This window comes from Triticum urartu, chromosome 1A (genome assembly GCF_056163025.1).
Source record: "Triticum urartu cultivar PI428250 chromosome 1A, HENAU_Tu73, whole genome shotgun sequence".
NCBI classification, from domain to species: Eukaryota; Viridiplantae; Streptophyta; class Magnoliopsida; order Poales; family Poaceae; genus Triticum; species Triticum urartu.
Window position 1 is genome coordinate 340,834,457 of NC_141873.1, and position 21,318 is coordinate 340,855,774.

The following is a 21,318-nucleotide window of genomic DNA, read 5'->3' on the forward strand; positions in this document are numbered from 1 at the left end:
TGCAAAATGATTAATCTCGACTTAACATATTTGTTAAGCCGACCCTTGGGGGCCACAGATGCAATGTTGATTCTCAATGTTTTAAAGTCCCGACTTAACATATTTGTTAATACGGCCCTTGGGGGCTACAGATGCAATGTTGATTCTTGATGTTTTAAAGTCCCGACTTAACATATTTGCTAAGCCGGCCCTTGGGGGCTACAGATGCAATGTTGATTCTTAATGTTTTAAAGTCCCGACTTAACATATTTGTTAAGCCGACCCTTGGGGGCTACAGATGCAAAGTTCAGGTGCTGGTATTATGAAGTCCCAGTTCATATTGAAAATATAAACCGGCACTTGGGGCTACTGGAGTTGATCTAGGCAGTTATTGAAGTTTACAACACATGTTATTCTATCATGTCCATAAACTTCGTGGCTAAGGGAATGAACATTCATATAAAAGGAGTTGTAGTATTTACCTCATAGAGCTCCTTCATCAGGTTCACTAAGCCGACTTCAAAGTCATGGCTGGTGTACAGGCGGTTTAAGTAACCAGAGTGGAGGTCTTGAGCACTAAAATGAGTGTAGCTCTCCAAGTCTACTTTCCACTTGCCTTTATCTTCAGCAGGAATTTCCTCTTTAGTGTTGTGCTTGGATAAGACAGTAGGTTGACTCGGTGCTGTGAATCCAAAATCGCTGACAACAACATCATCAGTCTTCTCCTCAGCAGGTTTGATTGGGCTTGGTGGCTTAGAAATAGCCGGTTCAACATCCATATGATCCATGGAAGATTCATGGTCTTATGGAGGAGAATTATCAATGGTGGCTTCTGCAGTTAGATGAGAAGAATCTGGTTGTTTCTCCAGCTCGGACGGATTGAGATCGTCGGCCAGCTTATTCAGCTTGGCTTTCTTACTGGGCTTGGCTTGGCCCCTGAAAAATAAGAAGTGTAAAAAGGTCAGTATGATGATCAAGCATAAGGTATGAATGATTAAAATATATTTCTTACCCAGGTACAGTTTTGCAAGCCGGGATTTGAGTTCCCATTAACTCGCCGAAGGAGGAATGAGGAGTCCCCTGATAGTTTGAATCAGACGGGTTAAGAGGTTGTCAGAAATGACCCGCCTTGGGATAAAGTATATCAGAAACAGAAAAGACCTCTGGGTGGCGTTTGCGAACCGACATATTTGGTAAGCCGGAGGAGGTGATTTGTCCACCACTATGCCGGGTGACTCAGCGAGCTTCGTGTTGCTATTTCTCAAAAAGAAAGTTGGGATCCAAGTGAGATGGAGGGTGAGAAAAGCTTACTTTCTGGCTTGCTTGTCGAGTTTTCTGTGTTGGCAGAGATTCTGAGCCGGAAGAAAGAATAATTACCTTTTGCGTCACCTGCACGGCTGGCCTCTGCGTCGTCCTGATAACAATCATTGTCAATGAGATGTACAGAAAGGGAGCCAAGAGAGTCAAGTTCTACCTCTGACTCATTATCATTGTCATCGTCAGCGCTTAAATCGGCGAGCTCGGTGGTCTTCTTGGTAGATTTCTTGATTGCTTTGGTTTTGGTACACGCCGGTTTGACCGACTTATCCTGCGTTTTCCTCTTCCAAAATGGATCATCAGCCTATTAAGATTTAAAAGATCATAAGTAGGTATCAAAAATATGGATTAAGCAGAAGGTGTGCAACTCTTACAGTTGGTGGTTTGTTGAAAGTGCAGAAAGGGTAAGTCCGGTTTTACTGCATTCCTTTAAAGATTCATTCAGTAATTTATGGTGGCTTCGGTAATTTCCGCATCAGACAGCTGAATGTCATAATGGCGTTGAGGATCTTTTATGTCACCAGTGTATTCGCACATTAAACCGGGGCGACGGCTTAATGGCAAGATGCTCCAACAACCAGCAACGGAAAAAGTCGACGTCAGTTAAGCCGTTGGCCATAAAGGCTCTGAGATTTGAAAAGGCTGGTGAGTATTTGGCCCATTCCTTGGCATTGAGCCGTTGGAGGAGTGGATGTTTGTTGTTAAGTCGGTGGTCACGGTAACCCGACAGAGGATTCTCACCGGCTGGAGATGTATCTTGGCAATAGAACCAAGTTTGGTTCCAGTCTTTGGGTGACTGTGCAGCTTGGCATGGGGAAAGCTGACTTCTTTCCTCTTCTGAATTGAGACTCCACTGAGCTCTTGGCATGGCCCATCGACAAACTCTGTTTGGCGGTTTAAGTAATAGAATTCCCTGATAAATCAACTGTGGGCTCCTCTTGAAGATAAGCTTCACAGAATACTTCGAAATTGCAGATGTTGGACACATAGTTGGGTCCGATGTCTTGAGGGTCAAGTTGTAAGAAATGAAGCACATCACGGAATAACTTTGAGCCGGGTGGGCTGAACCCCCGGTTCAGGTGGTCAGCAAAAACAATTACTTCTCCATCCTTCGATTGAGGAGGAAATTCTTCACCAGGGGCCCTCCAGTGGATGACCTCTTTCTTGGCTAAGGTGCTAGTGGCGATAAAGTTGTTCAGTTCTTCTTTCGTAACCTGGGATTGGACCCAGTTGCAAGCAGTGTATGCCTTAGACATTTTCCTCAATGATCTGAAAGAAAGATTATGTTGGTTCAAGATTACATAGCTAAGCCAGCTTATGGTTAAAAGGCAAACAATAACGAAGCATGCACATGTATTAAGCCGGAGAGTGGCATTGCAAAGTTACAAGGAACCATTGGCGGCTTAAGAGGGGACTAATGATACCTGGCGGGTTACTATGTCTGAGTTAAGCCGCCCATACAGATATTGAAAGTACAAATCTGAGAATGGAAAATTCGCTAAGTATTGAGAAAAACAGGTTTCACAGATCGATGCTATGATTTCGGATCTACGGTACTTCAATTAATGAAAAATATTCAGACCTAAATATCAGTACTCGAGCAGATCATGGGTCTAGATCGGTTTTCTTATGCAGAGGAGATGTTCCAAATAGTAAAAAGGAGTGCTACGACCACCACGGCATAGGAGGATTACCAAGTTCGAATCAAAAATCGCAAACTGCAGTGAAAAGCGAGGATGAACTCTGATGAACTCGCAAAAAGCCTAATGGATCTATGGGAAGAGGAACACAGAGAACTAACCAGGGCTGTTGAGCAGCAGAGGTGCGCGGACGAAATCTGGTCAGATCAGGTCGATGCAGCGGCCGTTGTTGAGGCAGAGGAAAAGGTCGACGGCGGCGGCAGAGCTCAAGTGTTGACGTGACGCGAGGTGGAAGACAAAGATGAAGAGGCAAGGGGGGAAAGTGAAAGGGACCCCTGGCCCTATTTATAAGACAAAAGGATAAGTGACATGCGCAGGAATCGAGGAGGTCAAAAATGGATATGTGACAGCACAGACACCTTGATTTTTGGAGATTCATTAAAAGAGAGGAGATGCATTAAAGATTCTGGCTTTGTATAATATAAATGACAGGTGATGTCACGGCGGGTTACCATGATCCTAGAAGTTGACTTCACGGCAAGTTACAAGGTTTCGCAAGAGTAATGAAGAAGGGGTTTTCTCTAAGTGTTGAAGATTGATGTGAACAAGTTCAAATCAATCTGGGGCCTAATGTTGGGAACTATTGAGTTTAACCCGCCCAGGAGGGGCCGGGTTAAGCCCTTGACGGTTTATCAAGACCAAGCCCAAGAAGATGTTGAAGATGGCGGTTCACTACGCAGACTCATTGAGGGCCCAAAGCCCAAGGGTGACTTAAGTCCCAACAAGTGTAAACCGCCATATAAATATAACTTGTATTATAAGGCATGTACAGTTAGTCACCGGGTCAGACACGTTGTTTATGAGCCGGCCAGGACTCTGTAAGCCGCTGGGCATCAACCTGTATATATAAAGGGACGACCCGGCGGCGTCTTAGGGCAAGAGACAAGAGATCGAAAGCTAGGTCAAGCGTATTCGCTCCCTGGTAATTGAAACATAAGCAATACCACCTCAAACTGGATTAGGCCTTTACCTTCACCGCAAGGGGCCGAACCAGTATAAACTCCTTGCGTCCTTTGTCCCGTTTAACCCCTTTAAGCTAACCTAGTTGCGATGGCTCCACGACTAAGTCCTCACACTAGGACATCTGCTGTGACAATTCCACGACATGTACTAAGTTTCCGGTTAATACAATTCTAGCATGAATAATAAACATTTGTCATGATATAAGGAAATATAAATAACAACTTTATTATTGCCTCTAGGGCATATTTCCTTCAACTCCAAGCAACACTCATATCATGTGACAAATAAAAATATAGCTCCAAGTAAGGTTACCGATAATGTTGGAGACAAAAGAGGGGATGCCTTCCGGGGCATCCCCAAGCTTAGTTGCTTAGATCTTCCTTGAGTATTACCTTGGGTGCCTTGGGCATCCCCAAGCTTAGGGTCTTGCCACTCCTTATTCTCCTCATATCGATATCTCACCTAAAACTTGAAAACTTCAGTCAACTTCGTGAGATGGATTAGTATGATAAAGACAAATCATTCACTTTGGTACTATAAAGATAAGATTCATAATTGTTTCTCACACAATGCCTATTGTACCTTATCATTTCCACAATTTATATCACTTAATATAAGTTATGGAAATACTAAAACAAGCAAACTATACATGGAAAACATAATATGCCAAAAATAGAACAGTTTGTAATGATCTGAAGAACAACCATACTTATGTTACTCCAAAAATTCTGAAAACTTAGGACAACGTAGGCAATTTGTATATCAATCTTGTGTAAAAAAATCAGAATTTTATCATGTTCCATTGAATTTAAACAATTCTGTTACTGTTCTGTTTTTGCACAGAATCAAGTCAACTATCATCCACACTATCCCAAAGGCTTTACTTGACACTTTATTGAAAAAAAAGATATAAAACAAGATTACTACAGTAGCTTAATCATGTGAACACACAAAAACAGTACGGGTAAATGTTGGGTTGTCTCCCAACAAGCGCTTTTCTTTAATGCCTTTTAGCTAGGCATGATGATTTTAATGATGCTCACATAAAAGATAAGAATTGAAACATAATGGGAGCATCATGAAGCATATGAATAGCACATTTAAGCCTAACTCACTTCCTATGCATAGGGATATTGTGAGCAAACAATTCACAAGAACAAGAATCAACTAGCATAGGAAGGCAAAACAAGTGTAACTTCAAAACTTTCAACATATAGAGAGAGGAAACTTGATATTAATGAGATATGTAAAAGCATATGTTCCCCTCTCATAATAATTTTTAGGAGAATCATGAATTAATTCAAAAATATAACTATCACATAAAGCATATCATGATGCACAAGCATAGAAATTTTATTATTCTACACATAAGCAAATTTATTCTCATTCTGAATAGTGGGAGCAAATTCAACAGAATAACTAACATGTGAGGCATAATCCAATTGAAAATTAAAATCATCATGACAAGTTTCATGGTTATCATTATTATTTATAGCATACATGTCATCACAATAATCATCATAGATAGCAACTTTGTTCTCGTAATCAATTGGAACTTCTTCCAAAATAGTGGATTCATCACTAAATAAAGTCATGACCTCTCCAAATCCACTTTTATAATTGTTGCAATAAGATTCAACACCCTCCAAAATAGTGGGATCATTATTACCTAGAGTTGACACTCTTCCAAACCCACTTTCATCAATATAATCATCATAAATAGGAGGCATGCTTTCATCATAATAAATTTTCTCATCAACACTTGGGAGACTAAAAATATCACCTTCATCAAACATAGCATCCCCAACTTGTGGCTTTGCATATCATTAATTAGCATCATGGATATTCAAGGAATTCATACTAACAACATTGCAATCATGTTCATCATACAAAGATTTTATGCCAATCATTTTACTGCATTCTTCTTCTATCAATTGAGCACAAATTCCCTTTCCATAATTTTCACGAAAGACATTATAAAGATGAATAATATGTGGAAACCTCAATTCTATTTTTTTGTAGTTTTCTTTTATAGACTAAACTAGTGATAAAACAAGAAACTAAAAGATTCAATTAGAATATCTAAATAAATACCTTCAAGCAGTCACCTCCCCGACAACGGTACCAGAAAAGAGCTTGATGTCTACTACACAACTTTATCATTGGAGACGTTGTTGGGCCTCCAAGTGTAGAGTTTTGCAGGACAGGAGCAAATTTCCCTCAAGTGGATGACCTAAGGTTTATCAATCCATGGGAGGCATAGGATGAAGATGGTCTCTCTCAAACAACCCTACAACCAAATAACAAAGAATCTCTTGTGTCCCCAACACACCCAATACAATGGTAAATTGTATAGGTGCACTAGTTCGGCGAAGAGAGGGTGATGCAAGTGTAATATGGATAGTATACATAGGTTTTTGTAATATGAAAATATAAAAACAGCAAGGTAGCAAGTGACAAAAGTGAGCAAAAATGGCATTGCAATGCTCGGAAACAAGGCCTAGGGTTCATACTTTCACTAGTGCAAAGTCTCTCAACAATGATAACATAATTAAATCAAATGGAAATCCCTCAACGTGCAACAAAGAGTCACTCCAAAGTTCCTATCGCGGAGAACATTAGATGAAATTGCTTGTAGGGTACGAAACCACCTCAAAGTTATTCTTTTTGATCGATCCATTGAGCTATTCCTTTAAGTGTCACAAACAGCCGTAGAGTTCATAGTAAAATAACACCATATGATACACATCAATCAACCCTAATGTCACCTAGATACTCCAATGTCACCACAAGTATCCGTGGGTCAATTATACGATATGCACAAACAACTTCAGATTCATAATATTCAATCCAACACAAAGAACCTCAAAGAGTGACCCAAGGTTCCTACCGGAGAAACAAGGAAGAAAACATGCATCAACCCCTATGCATAGATTACCCCAATGTCACCTCGGGAATCCGCGAGTTGAGTGCCAAAACATACATCAAGTGAATCAATAGAACACCCCATTGTCACCACGGGTATCCCACGCAAGACATACATCAAGTGTTGTCAAATCCATAATAGTATTCAACCCGATAATAGTGAAACCTCAAAGGTAAAACTCAATTCATCACAAGAAGATAGAGGGGGAGAAACACAATATAATCCAACTATAGTAACAAATCTCGCGGTACATCAAGATCGTGCCAAATCAAGAACATGAGAGAAGGAGAACAAACACATAGCTACTAGTACATACCCTTAGCCCCGAGGGTGAACTACTCCCTCCTCATCATGGAGACCACCGGGATGATGAAGATGGCCTCCGGTGATGGTTTCCCCCTCCGACAGGGTGCCAGAACGGGCTCCCGATTGGTTTTTCGTGGCTACAAAGGCTTGCGGTGGCGGAACTTCCGATCTAGATTTCTTTTCGGAGGTTTCTATATTTATAGGAATTTTTGGCGTCGGAAACAAGTCCGGGGGGTGCCCGAGGGGGCCACAAGCCGTGGTGGCATGCCCCCTAGGCTTGTGGTCGCCTGGGGACTCTTCTGGCCCAACTCTGATGCTCCGTGGGTCTCTTCTGGTCCATAAAAAATCACCATAAATTTTCAGCACATTTGGACTCCGTTTCATATTCCTTTTCTGTAAAACTCAAAAACAAGGAAAAAACATAAACTGGCACTGGGGTATAGGTTAATAGGTTAGTCCCCAAAATAATATACAATAGCATATTAATTCATATAAAACATCCAAAACATATAATATAATAGCATGGAATAATCAAAAATTATAGATACATTGGAAACGTATCAATAGTCATCGATCTCTGACTGCTACCACTCCCATTAGCGTGAAGATCGAGTGTGGTAAGTATATCCCTCTCTCGAATCAAATCTCTCTTCTCTTCTCCCATCGTACTAATAATTGTTGTTGAATCCATCTACATCTCCCTCTTTCTTTTTGTAGTGGAAGCTATCCCTCCCCCATCTTTTGAATCTCCCCGCACCTCGCCCCCCATGAAATTCCCTATTCATCTCCAAGATCTCCTCTTTGGCCTCTAGCGGCGGGTAGGGAAACCCTAAATCCTCAAAGGGATCACACTCTCTACCAAACAAGGAAGAGTTAAGGCATTTATATCTACATATGCTTTAGAAAGCGTATCTCCAAAGTACGCCTCAACCTTTTTTCCCAAACTGCACTTCCTAGATCTCATTTTTTTCCCAAACAATTTTTCCACGGCGGATCTAGCAACCCACAGTGGAATTGCTAGTTCCAAACCTATTCCCATCATCCAACGAGGGTTCTATCTTATAATTCTTAACACTAAAATCCACACAAAGCATTTCCTCTAGATTAACCAAATGATCAAACCAGAAATCTGGAATTGTAGAAAATTGTTTCTCTCATTTTCTCATTGATAAATTTTCCATTGTTAACAAAATGATCTTATTTGTCTCGACACTCCCCTCCATTGAGGGAAGCACGTTTATCCACTTTTCATCACACAATGTTTGTTTGCAGTGAGTCAAGTATTTGGATGGGGCATAAATCATACTTTTAGTATCCAACAAGGCCTAGCCTCCTCGTTAGAGTCATCTCTGGCTAGTAGACAAAAGAGACTGCCACCTAGAGACGATCCTACTCCATGCGCATGGAGAGGGAGTGAGGCTGAGCAGGCGTGGCGAGCGTTGTGGGAACCTGGGAGACCTCTTGCGGAGCAAGGTTGTCACATTCCCCTTCTACTTCTTCGATCTGACTGGAATCACCATCGCCCGCTCCCGCTGGACCTTTGCTCCCACTTCATCTTCACCTTCTGGATCTAACTCGACCATGACAGGGCAAGCTCTTGTGCCCAGCAGAGGGACCTAGAGTGCCATGACCGCTCCCAACGGCCCTGCTGGCACTCCCCACCTTGATATAAATGCTCTCCACTTCCTCGCCTACCTGGGATCGTCGGAGGCCACCTCCTACATCACCTAGAGCAACATCCGCAATGAACCCACCGCCCGCCCATCGAGTGACAGACGGAGATCCTCCTCTTCGATGAGCATGCAGAAGGTCCGCACCTCGGCCACCAACATATCCACCTTCTCCGGGAACCAGGAGAGGATCTCCTTCATCCGCTCCACCTCGCGTCGTTGATGGTAGCTAGAACTACGTCGGTATTTCCCCGGAGAGGGAGGGATGATGTAGCACAGCGATAGTAGAGTATTTCCCTCAGTTATGAAACCAAGGTATCGAACCAGTAGGAGAACCAAGCAACACAACGTAAATAGCAACTGCACACAAATAACAACACCTCGCAACCCGACATGTTAAAGGGGTTGTCAATCCCTTTCAGGTAACGGCGCCAGAAATTGGCAAGGACGTGAGGTAAATTGTACTAGATCGATAGATCGAACGCCAGATAAAATAAAATGCAGCAAGGTATTTTTGTATTTTTGGTTTAATAGATCTGAATAAAAGTGCAAAGGAAAATTAGATTGCAAGGAAAATATATGAGATATAAGACCCGAGAGCCGTAGGTTTCACTAGTGGCTTCTCTCGAGAAAAATAGCAAATGGTGGGTAAACAAATTACTATTGGGCAATTGATAGAACTTCAAATACTCATGACGATATCCAGGCAATGATCAATACATAGGCATCACGTCCAAGATTAGTAGACCGACTCTGCCTGCATCTACTAATATTACTCCACACATCGACCGCTATCCAGCATGCATCTAGTGTATTAAGTTCATGGAAAAACGGAGTAATGCAATAAGAACAATGACATGATGTAGACAAGATCCGTTCATCTATATGGAGGTAGATATAGATCTCGTCTTTTTATCCTTAGTAGCAAAGATACATATGTGTCGGTTCCCCTTCTGTCACTGGGATAAAGCACCGTAAGATCGAACCCACTATCGGGCACCTCTTCCCATTGCAAGATAAATAGATCAAGTTGGCCAAACAAAACCAAGTATCAGAGAAGAAATACGAGGCTATAAGAGATCATGCATATAAGAGATCAAAGAAACTCAAATAACTTTCATGGATATAAAAAGATATGACTGATCATAAACTCAAAGTTCATCATATCCCAACAAACACACCGCAAAAGAGTTACATCATATGGATCTCCAAGAGACCATTGTATTGAGAATCAGAGAGAGAGAGAGAGAGAGAGAGAGCCATCTGGCTACTAACTACGGACCCGAAGGTCTACAAAGAACTACTCACGCATCATCGGAGAGGCGCCAATGGAGGTGGTGAACCCCATCCAAGATGGTGTTTAGATTGGATCTGGTTGTTCTGGACTCTGCGGCGACTGGATGAATATTTCGTCGACTACCCTAGGGTTTTGGGAATATTTGAGAATTTATAGAGCAAAGAGGCGGTCCGGGGGGCACCCAAGGTGGGCACAACCCACTAGGGCGCGCCTGGGCCTCCTAGCGTGCCCTGGTGGGTTGTCCCCGCCTCGGGACTCCCCCGGGTGCAACCATGGCCCATCTGCTTCCTTTTGGCCCATAAAAAATCATCATAAAGTTTCGTGGCATTTGGACTCCGTTTGATATTGATTTTCTGCGATGTAAAAAACATGGAAAAACAGCAACTGGCACTTGGCACTATGTCAATTGGTTAGTACCAAAAATGATGTAAAATGACTATAAAATGATTATAAAACATCCAAGATTGATAATAAAATAGCATGGAACAATCAAAAATTATAGATACGTTGGAGACGTATCAGCATCCCCAAGCTTAACTCCTACTCGTCCTCGAGTAGGTAAGTGATAAAAACAGAATTTTTGATGTGGAGTGCTGTTCATCAAGTCATATCATATTCTTTTCTTTATAGCATGGACATTTGGACTTTTATGTGATTCAAAGCAATAGTATAGTTTTGACATAATGATTTAGATACTCAAACATATCAACAAGCAACCATGTCTTTCAAAATATCAACGCTAAAATAAGTTATCCCTAGCCCATCATGCTCAAACATTGATCCATTCATGAAACACACTAGAATATTAACTACACCCAATACTTGAGCACGATCATATTGCCTCCTAGTTGGCGCTTTTTATAAGAGAAGATGGAGACTCAAAATAAAAAGGAAATTGTTTACTTTCATCCGGTTGATAACAGCGACGCATAAGTTGCCTCGTCGTAACGATGCGTGTCCCGAGTGGCGTGGACCCAACAACTTTCACACCTTATCCTCTCCGCTTCCCTTGTATCGTCTCCCACCACTGAAATCCTATACCCTCCTTCAAACCCCCATCTCCTTCTGCCGCCGCCGCAGGAACAACAAGCCATCACCGGACACCGGCCGGTCGTCACGGGCGGCAGCCACCGCTGCAGAACCAACCCAACTGTTGATGCAGGCACCACCAATAGCTACAACTGCTCCACTTGCTTCTCCTCTTTTTTTCTAGACACGGGCACAACTGCATTGCGACCCCACAATCTCACCATCGGCCAGGGACACTGCAACGCCAATCGGCGGCAGAGCTGCAGTGCAGCAAGCGACACGCGGCCCATGGAGTCGGAGCCGCTGGCGCTGCATTGGAGCTCCTCCGGAGTTTCAATGGAGCTTCACCGGAGCCTCCGGCACTGCGTTGGAGCTCCGCAAAGGCTGCAATGGAGCTCCACCAGACTTGCAATGGAGCTTCACCGGAGCCGTCGGCATTGCGTTGGAGCTTTGTCGGGGTTGCAATGGAGCTTGGCCGGAGTTGCATGAAGCTTCGCTGGAGCGTCGGTGCTGCATTGGAGCTTGGCTGGAGTTGCAATGAAGCTTCGCCGGAGCGTCGAAGCTCCGCTGGGGCTTCAATGGAGCTCGTCCCACAGCATCGGGTGCTGCGTTGGAGCTTCGCCTGGGCTGCAACGGCGCTGCGTTGACACACTATTGCCGTGGTGTTTTTGTAATCCAACGGACCCCAATGTGCTGATCGAACGGCTGAATAGCCGTATGATTTCTTAGAGAAATCATCCGACTGATTCGTAGCAGCCCCCAAATAAAAATTGCATAAACTAAAAGATAGGCCCTTAGCGGAGGGAAGTAGGGATTTATAGAGGTGCCAGAGCTCAAAGCGAAAAATTTAATATAAAAACATTTTGGGAGGTGTATCCATCCCACCCACAAAAACGACTTAGAGTTCCCAACACTTCCCATGCTAGATATGCCATAGGCGGTTCCCAAATAGAAAATAAAGTTTATTCCTTTTTCCACCATTTCTTTCACTTTCCATGGCTAACTGTATCCACGGGTGCCCTCCATACCAACACTTTCCAGGGAATTTATTATTTGACAATATAAAGTAAATATTTTTGGCATTTTGGGACTGGGAATCCCTAAGACCTTTGCCTTACTCTCGTGCAATGAAAAGTGAATAAACACTCATCTTGAGAATAACACATCCAACATGGAAAATATTAGCCACCCCTCACCGTTCTGCGAGCGAAACGAACACACAAAAGAGAAGTTTATTTTGAAAATTAGAGATGGCACATGCAAATTTTCTTAGAACGACAAAAGAATACCGCATATAGGTAGATATAGTGGACTCATGTGGCAAAACTGGTTTAAAGGATTTTGGTTGCACAAGTAGAGATCATACTTAGTGCAAAATGAAGGCTAGCAAAAGATTGGGAAGCGACCAACCAAGAAACAGGTAATCTCATAAGCAAGCATTAAGCATAATTAACACCGAATAATGCACCACAAGTAGGATATAATTTTCATTGCATGATTATTGACTTTCGTGCATGCATAGGGAATCACAAACCTTAACACCAATATTCTTACTAAAGCATAATTACTCATCAAGATGACTCACATATCACATCATCATATCTCAAAAATATTACTAGGAATCAAGTTTATTTTGTCCAATGATCTTCATGAATTTTTTTTACTTTATCCTTCTTGGATATCTATCACTTTGGCGCTAATTTTTATGTGTTGCTTTTCATAAGCTCAAACAAATATAAGTAAAGATCATGAGCATAAAAAAATTTCTTTCTCTCAAAATAATTTAAGTGAAGCAAGAGATAATTTTTTCAAAATTTTACTAACTTTCAAACAAATCTAAGTGAAGCAAGAGAGCATTTCTTCAAAAATAACAAAGCACACCATGCTCAAAAAGATATAAGTGAAGCACTAGAGCAAGTCCTAGCTCATAAAAGATTTAAGTGAAGCATAGAGAGCGATTCTAACAAGTCATGACATAATTTTAGCTCTCTCAAATAGGTGTGTCCAGCAAGGATTGATGACTTAAAACACAAAATAAAACAAGCAAAGACACATATCATACAAGACGCTCCAAGCAAAACACATATAATATGACGAATAAAAATATAGTCTCAAGTAAAATACCGATAATTGTTGGAAGAGAGCGGGGATGCCACTCGGGGGCATCCCCAAGATTAGTTGGTTGCTCATTCTTGGATAATAGCTTGGGATGCCGGGGCATCCCCAAGCTTAGGCTCTTACATCCTCCCTTCATCCATCGTAAGATAACCCAAAACTTGAAAACTTCAATCACACAAAACTCAACAAAACCTTCGTGAGATCTGTTAGTATAAAAATAATAAAGCACTACTATAAGTGTTGTATCAAACAAATTCATATATTGTTTTTGTATTATATCTACTGTATTACAACTTTTCTATGGCAAAAACTCATCAAAGAAAACCATAGAACTATCAAAATAAGCACACAACACAAAGAAAACAGAATCTGTCAAAACAGAACAGTCTGTAGCAATCTGACTATTTCGAATACTTCTGTGACTCCAAAAATTCTGAAAAGTTAGGAAGACCTGAGAAATTTGTATATTGATCTACGACAATTGGAATTGGTATTTTATCGCTCTCGGGTAAAAAATGATAATTATTTTCGTGAGCGCAAATTTTCTTTTTTTACAGCAAGTTCAAACAACTATTGCCCAAGAAGATCCTAGAGGCTTTACTTGGCACAAACACTAATTAAAACATAAAAAACACAATCATAACAGTAGCATAATTGTGTTAACACTCAAAAACAGGAAGGAAAAATCAAAAATAAATTTATTCATTGGGTTGCCTCCCAACAAGCGCTATAGTTTTGCGCCCTTAGCTAGGCATAAAGCAAGGATCTAAATTTTGTCATCTTTCTCCAACTCTTCAATCAAACACTTAGGATCCCTCAAAGATTTAGCATAAAGATTTTCAATAACAACACTCCTAGGAATAAATTCAAAGATTTCAATCTTGCAAAACGGATCTCTTATCACTTCAACAAAATTAGGGTGGATACTAATCATCTTAAGATCTTCTTTATTGCCACTACTAGGTGTTGCACCCTTGTTGCCAATTTTTATAGGAGTTTTTAGGTGGTTTTAATGAAAGAAAAAGTCGTGCTTAGATTACTAAAGATTTCTTCTAGTTTATCAATCCGTGACGGGCTTTCTTCCATTCTTTCATGGATTAAAGTGCCTTTTTATTTTAGCAGTTTAAAATGTTCTCCCGCTTTTGACCCAATCTTAGTGGAAAAATTATGCATCTTTTTATCTAAAATTTTCATATGATCTTCGGTGAGCATTTTCTTTTCAATAGCATCTAATCTTTCCATAACATGCTCAAGAGTCAAAGGGGTTTCATTAATCATAAGAGGTGGTGAGCCCACTAAATTTCCCAAAGCGTTAAAGGCATCCGGAGAGGGACACATTAAGAAATTTCCACCGGTAATCGAATCAAGGACGAATCTATACCAAGTGGTGATGCCAACATAAAAGCAACAAAGAAGAACAACGGTAGATTGCTTAAGAATAGATCTATTATGAGCATTGCAAATTCTATACTAGGCATCTTTAAGATTTTCTCCCCCCTTTATTTAAAGTTGAGAACCTCGTTCTCGGGAGTGCAAGCAATAGAGGAAGAACTATCCATAATGATGGTAACGGCAAACAAGATTGCACATAGAAACAGATCCGACAAGAAAACGACGAACGAAAAAAGAGAGGCGAATAAAATGGCAATTTTTTGTGAAGTGGGGGAAAGGAAACGAGAGGCAAATGGAAAATAATGTAAATTTTGAGGAGATGAGATTGGTGACTAGGAACCTGGTTATGTTGAAGATCCTCCCCGGCAACGGCGCCAGAAATTCTCCTTGATGGTAGCTAGAACTACGTCGGTATTTCCCCGGAGAGGGAGGGATGATGTAGCACAGCGACGGTAGAGTATGTCCCTCAGTTATGAAACCAAGGTACCGAACCAGTAGGAGGACCAAGCAACACAACGTAAACAGCACCTGCACAGAAATAACAACACCTCGCAACCCGACGTGTTAAAGGGGTTGTCAATCCCATTCGGGTAATGGCGCCAGAAATTGGCAAGGACGTGAGGTAAATTGTAGTAGATTGATAGATCGAACGCCAGATAAAATAAAATGCAGCAAGGTATTTTTGGTTTCTTGGTTTAATAGATCTGAATAAAAGTGCAAAGGAAAAGTAGATTGCAAGGCAAATATATGAGAAAGAAGACCCGGGGGCCGTAGGTTTCACTAGTGGCTTCTCTCGAGAAAAATAGCAAACGGTGGGTAAACAAATTACTGTTGGGCAATTGATAGAACTTCAAATACTCATGATGATATCCAGGCAATGATCAATACATAGGAATCACATCCAATATTAGTAGACGGGCTCCTGCCTGCATCTACTAATACTACTCCACACATCGACCGCTATCCAGCATGCATCTAGTATATTAAGTTCATGGAAAAACAGAGTAGTGCAATAAGAACGATGACATGATGTAGACAAGATCCGTTTATCTATATGGCGGTAGATATAGATCTCGTCTTTTTTCCTTAGTAGCAAAGATACATATGTGTCGGTTCCCCTTCTGTCACTGGGATCAAGCACCGTAAGATTGAACCCACTACCGGGCACCTCTTCCCATTGCAAGATAAATAGATCAAGTTGGCCAAACAAAACCCAATATCGGAGAAGAAATACGAGGCTATAAGAGATCAAAGAAACTCAAATCACTTTCATGGATATAAAAAGATATGACTGATCATATAAACTCAAAGTTCATCAGATCCCAACAAACACAACGCAAAAGACTTACATCATATGGATCTCCAAGAGACCATTGTATTGAGAATCAGCGAGTGGGAGAGAGAGAGAGAGACATCTAGCTACTAACTACGGACCCGAAGGTCTACAAAGAACTACTCACGCATCATCAAAGAGGCACCAATGGAGTTGGTGAACCCCATCCGACATGGTGTTTAGATTGGATCTGGTTGTTCTGGACTATGCGGCGGCTGGATGAATATTTCGTAGTCTCCCCTAGGGTTTGGGGAATATTTGGGTATTTATAGGGAAAAGAGGCGGTCCGAAGGGCACCCGAGGTGGGCACAACCCACCAGGGCGCGCCTGGGCCTCCTGGCGCACCCTAGTGGGTTGTCCCCTCCTCGAGACTCCCCCCAGCTGTGCTACGTCTTGAGCTTGCATTGGTTTTCCCCGAAGAGGAAGGGATGATGCAGCAGAGTAGCGTAAGTATTTCCCTCAGTTTTTGAGAACCAAGGTATCAATCCAGTACGAGGCCACGCTCAACTCCCTCGTACCTGCACAAAACGATAGCTACTCGCAACCAACGCGATTAGGGGTTGTCAAGCCCTTCACGGTCACTTACGAGAGTGAGATATGATAGATAGAATATTTTTGGTATTTTTGATATAAATATGTAAAGTAAAAAGTAAAGGCAAAGTAAATAGCAAAACAATATAAAAGTGATGGAGATTGATATGATGAGAATAAACCCGGGGGCCATAGGTTTCACTAGTGGCTTCTCTCAAGAGCATAAGTATTCTATGATGGGTGGACAAATTACTGTTGAGCAATTGATAGAATTGTGCATAATTATGAGGATATCTAGGCATGATCATGTATATAGGCATCACGTCCGTGACAAGTGGATCGAAACGATTCTGCATCTACTACTATTACTCCACTCATCGACCGCTATCCAGCATGCATCTAGAGTATTAAGTTAAAAACAGAGTAACGCCTTAAGCAATATGACATGATGTAGAGAGATAAATTCATGCAATATGAAATAAACCCCATCTTGTTATCCTCGATGGCAACGATACAATACGTGCCTTGCTGCCCCTTCTGTCACTGGGTAAGGACACCGCAAGATCGAACCCAAAGCTAAGCATTTCTCCCATGGCAAGAACTACCAATCTAGTTGGCCAAACCAAACAGATAATTCGAAGAGACTTGCAAAGATAACCAATCATACATAAAAGAATTCAGAGAAGATTCAAATATTATTCATAGATAGACTTGATCATAAACCCACAATTCATCGGACTCAACAAACACACCGCAAAAAGAAGATTACAACGAATAGATCTCCACAAGAGAGGGGGAGAACTTTGTATTGATATTCAAAGAGAGAGAAGAAGCCATCTAGCTACTAACTATGGACCCGAAGGTCTGAGGTAAACTACTCACACTTCATCGGAGAGGCTATGATGATGTAGAAGCCCTCCGTGATGACGGCCCTCTTCCGGCGGAGCTCCGGAACAGGCCCCAAGATGTGATCTCGTGGATACAGAAAGTTGCGGCGGTGGAATTAGGTTTTTGGCTCCCGTTCTGATCGTTTGGGGGTACGTGTGTATATATAGGAGGAAGAAGTACGTCGGTGGAGCACCGAGGGGCCCACGAGGCAGGGGGGCGCGCCCCCTTCCCTCGTGAGCACCTCTTTGCTTCCTTGCAGTAGGGTCCAAGTCTCCTGGATCACGTTCGGTGAGAAAATCACGTTCCCGAATATTTTATTCCGTTTGGACCCCGTTTGATATTTCGTTTATCTCAAACACTGAAATTGGCAAAAACAGCAATTCTGGGCTGGGCCTCCGGTTAATAGGTTAGTCCCAGAAATAATATAAAAGTGGAAAATAAAGCCCAATATAGTCCAAAACAGTAGATAATATAGCATGGAGCAATCAAAAATTATAGATACGTTGGAGACGTATCAGGCATCCCCAAGCTTAATTCCTGCTCGTCCACGAGTAGGTAAATGACAAAAGGAGAATTTTTGATGCGGAGTGCTACTTGGCATAATTTCAATGTAAATATTCTTAATTGTGGTATGAATATTCAGATTAGAAAGATTCAAGTCAAAAGTTTATATTGACATAGAAAATAATAATACTTCAAGAATACTAACAAAGCAATTATGTCTTCTCAAAATAACATGGCCAAAGAAAGTTATTCCTACAAAATCATATAGTCTGGCTATGCTCCAGCTTCCCACACAAAGTATTTAAATCATGCACAACCCCGATGACAAGCCAAGCAATTGTTTCATACTCTAACTTTTTCAAAACTTTTTCAATCTTCACGCAATACATGAGCGTGAGCCATGGATATAGCACTATATGTGGAATAGAATGGTGGTTGTGGAGAAGACTAAAAAGGAGAAGATAGTCTCACATCAACTAGGCGTATCAACGGGCTATGGAGATGCCCATTAATAGATATCAATGTGAGTGAGTAGGGATTGCCATGCAACGGATGCACTAGAGATATAAGTATATGAAAGCTCAAAAAGAAACTAGTGGGTGTGCATCCAACTTGCTTGTTCATGAAGACCTAGGGCAATTTGAGGAAGCCCATCATTGGAATATACAAGCCAAGTTCTTATAATGAAAGGTTCCCACTAGTATATGAAAGTGATAACATGAGAGACTCTCTACTATGAAGATCATGGTGCTACTTTGAAGCACAAGTGTGGAAAAGGATAGTAACATTGTCCCTTCTCTCTTTTTCTCTCATTTTTTTATATTTGGCCTTTCTCTTTTTTATGGCCTTTCTCTTTTTTTATTTGGGCTTCTTTGGCCTCTCTTTTTTCGTGCGGAGTCTCATCCCAACTTATGGGGGAATCATAGTCTCCATCATTCTTTCCTCACTGGGACAATGCTCTAATAATGATGATCATCACACTTTTATTTTTCTTATAACTCAATAATTACAACTCGATACTTAGAACAAAATATGACTCTATGTGAATGCATCCGGCGGTGTACCAGGATATGCAATATGACAATGATGAATGTGTCATGAACGGAACGGTGGAAAGTTGCATGGCAATATATCTCGGAATGGCTATGGAAATGCCATAATAGGTAGGTATGGTGGCTGTTTTGACGAAGGTATATGGTAGGTGTATGATACTGGCGAAAGTTGCGCGGTATTAGAGAGGCTAGCAAGGGTGGAAGGGTGAGAGTACGTATAATCCATGGACTCAACATTAGTCATAAAGAAATCATATACTTATTGCAAAAATTTAGAAGTTATCAAAGCAAAGTATTACGCGCATGCTCCTAGGGGTATAGATTGGTAGGAAAAGACCATCGCTCGTCCCCGACCGCCACTCATAAGGAAGACAATCAATAAATAAATCATGCTCCGACTTGATCACATAACGGTTCACCATACATGCATGCTACGGGAATCACAAACTTTAACACAAGTATTCTTAAAATTCACAACTACTCAACTAGCATGACTTTAATATTATCACCTCCATATCTCAAAACAATTATCATTCTTCAATCTTTTCCTAGTATTCAACACACTCAAAAGAAAGTTTCACAAATCTTGAATACCAAGCATATTATTATTAGGAAAATTACCATGCTATTAAGAGACTCTCAAATTAATTTAAGTGAAGCATGAGAGATCAATAGTTTCTTTAAAACATATCCACCACCGTGCTCTAAAAGGTCTAAGTGAAGCACATAGAGCAAAACTATGACGCTCAAAAGATATAAGTGAAGCACATAGAGCAAAGTTATCTAGCTCAAAAGATATAAGTGAAACACATAGAGTATTCTATCAAATTTTAATTCATGTATGGCTCTCTCAAAAGGTGTGTACAGCAAGGATGATTGTGGTATACTAGCAAACAAAGACACAAATAATGCAAGACGCTCCAAGCAAAACACATATCATGTTGGTGAATAAAAATATAGCTCCAAGTAAATTACCGATGGAAGTGGACGAAAGAGGGGATGCCTTGCGGGGGCATCCCCAAGCTTTGACTTTTTGGTGTCCTTAGATTATCTTGGGGGTGCCATGGGCATCCCCAAGCTTAGGCTCTTACCACTCCTTGTTCCATGATCCATCAAAAGAATTCACCCAAAACTTGAAAACTTCACTAAACAAAACTCAAAATAGAAAACTCGTGAGCTCCGTTAGCGAAAGAAAACAAAAGACCACTTCAAGGTACTGTAATTAACTCATTCTTTATTTATATTGGTGTTAAACCTACTGTATTCCAACTTCTCTATGGATTATAAACTATTTTACTAGCCATAGATTCATCAAAATAAGCAAACAACACACGAAAAACAGAATCTGTCAAAAACAGAACAGTCTGTAGTAATCTGTAGCTAGCGCAAGATCTGGCACCCCAAAAATTCTAAAATAAATTTCTGGACGTGAGGAATTTATCTATTAATCATCTTCAAAAAGATTTTACTAAATAGCACTCTTCAAATAAAAATTACAGCAGTTCTCGTGAGCGCTAAAGTTTCTGTTTTTTTACAGCAAGTTCAACAAGACTTTCCCCAAGTCTTCCCAACGGTTCTACTTGGCACAAACACTAATTAAACACAAAAAACACAACCTAAATAGAGGCTAAATAATTTATTTATTAATAAAAAGGAGCAAAAATCAAGGAATAAAAATAAAATTGGGTTGCCTCCCAACAAGCGCTATTGTTTAACGCCCCTAGCTAGGCATAACAAGTAAGGATAGATCTAGGTATTGCCATCTTAGGTAGGCAATCCATAAGTGGATCTCATGATAGTTTCATATGGTAATTTTATTTTATTTCTTGGAAAGTGTTCCATGCCCTTTTTTAATGGAAATTGAAATCTAATATTCCCTTCCTTCATATCAATAATCGCACCAACCGTTCTAAGGAAAGGTCTACCAAGAATAATAGGGCAAGAAGGATTGCAATCTATATCAAGAATAGTGAAATCTACGGGCACATAATTCCTATTTGCAACAATAAGAACATCATAAATTCTTCCCATAGGTTTCTTAATAGTGGAGTCCGCAAGATGCAAGTTTAGAGAGCAATCATAAAAATTACGAAAATCTAGTAAATCACACAAAGTCTTGGGAATAGTAGAGACACTAGCACCCAAATCACACAAAGCATAAAACTCATGATCTTTGATTTTAATTTTAATAGTTGGTTCCCACTCATCATAGAGTTTTCTAGGGATAGAAACCTTCAACTCAAGTTTTTCTTCATAAGATTGCATCAAGGCATCAACAATATGTTCGGTAAAGGCTTTCTTTCGACTATAAGC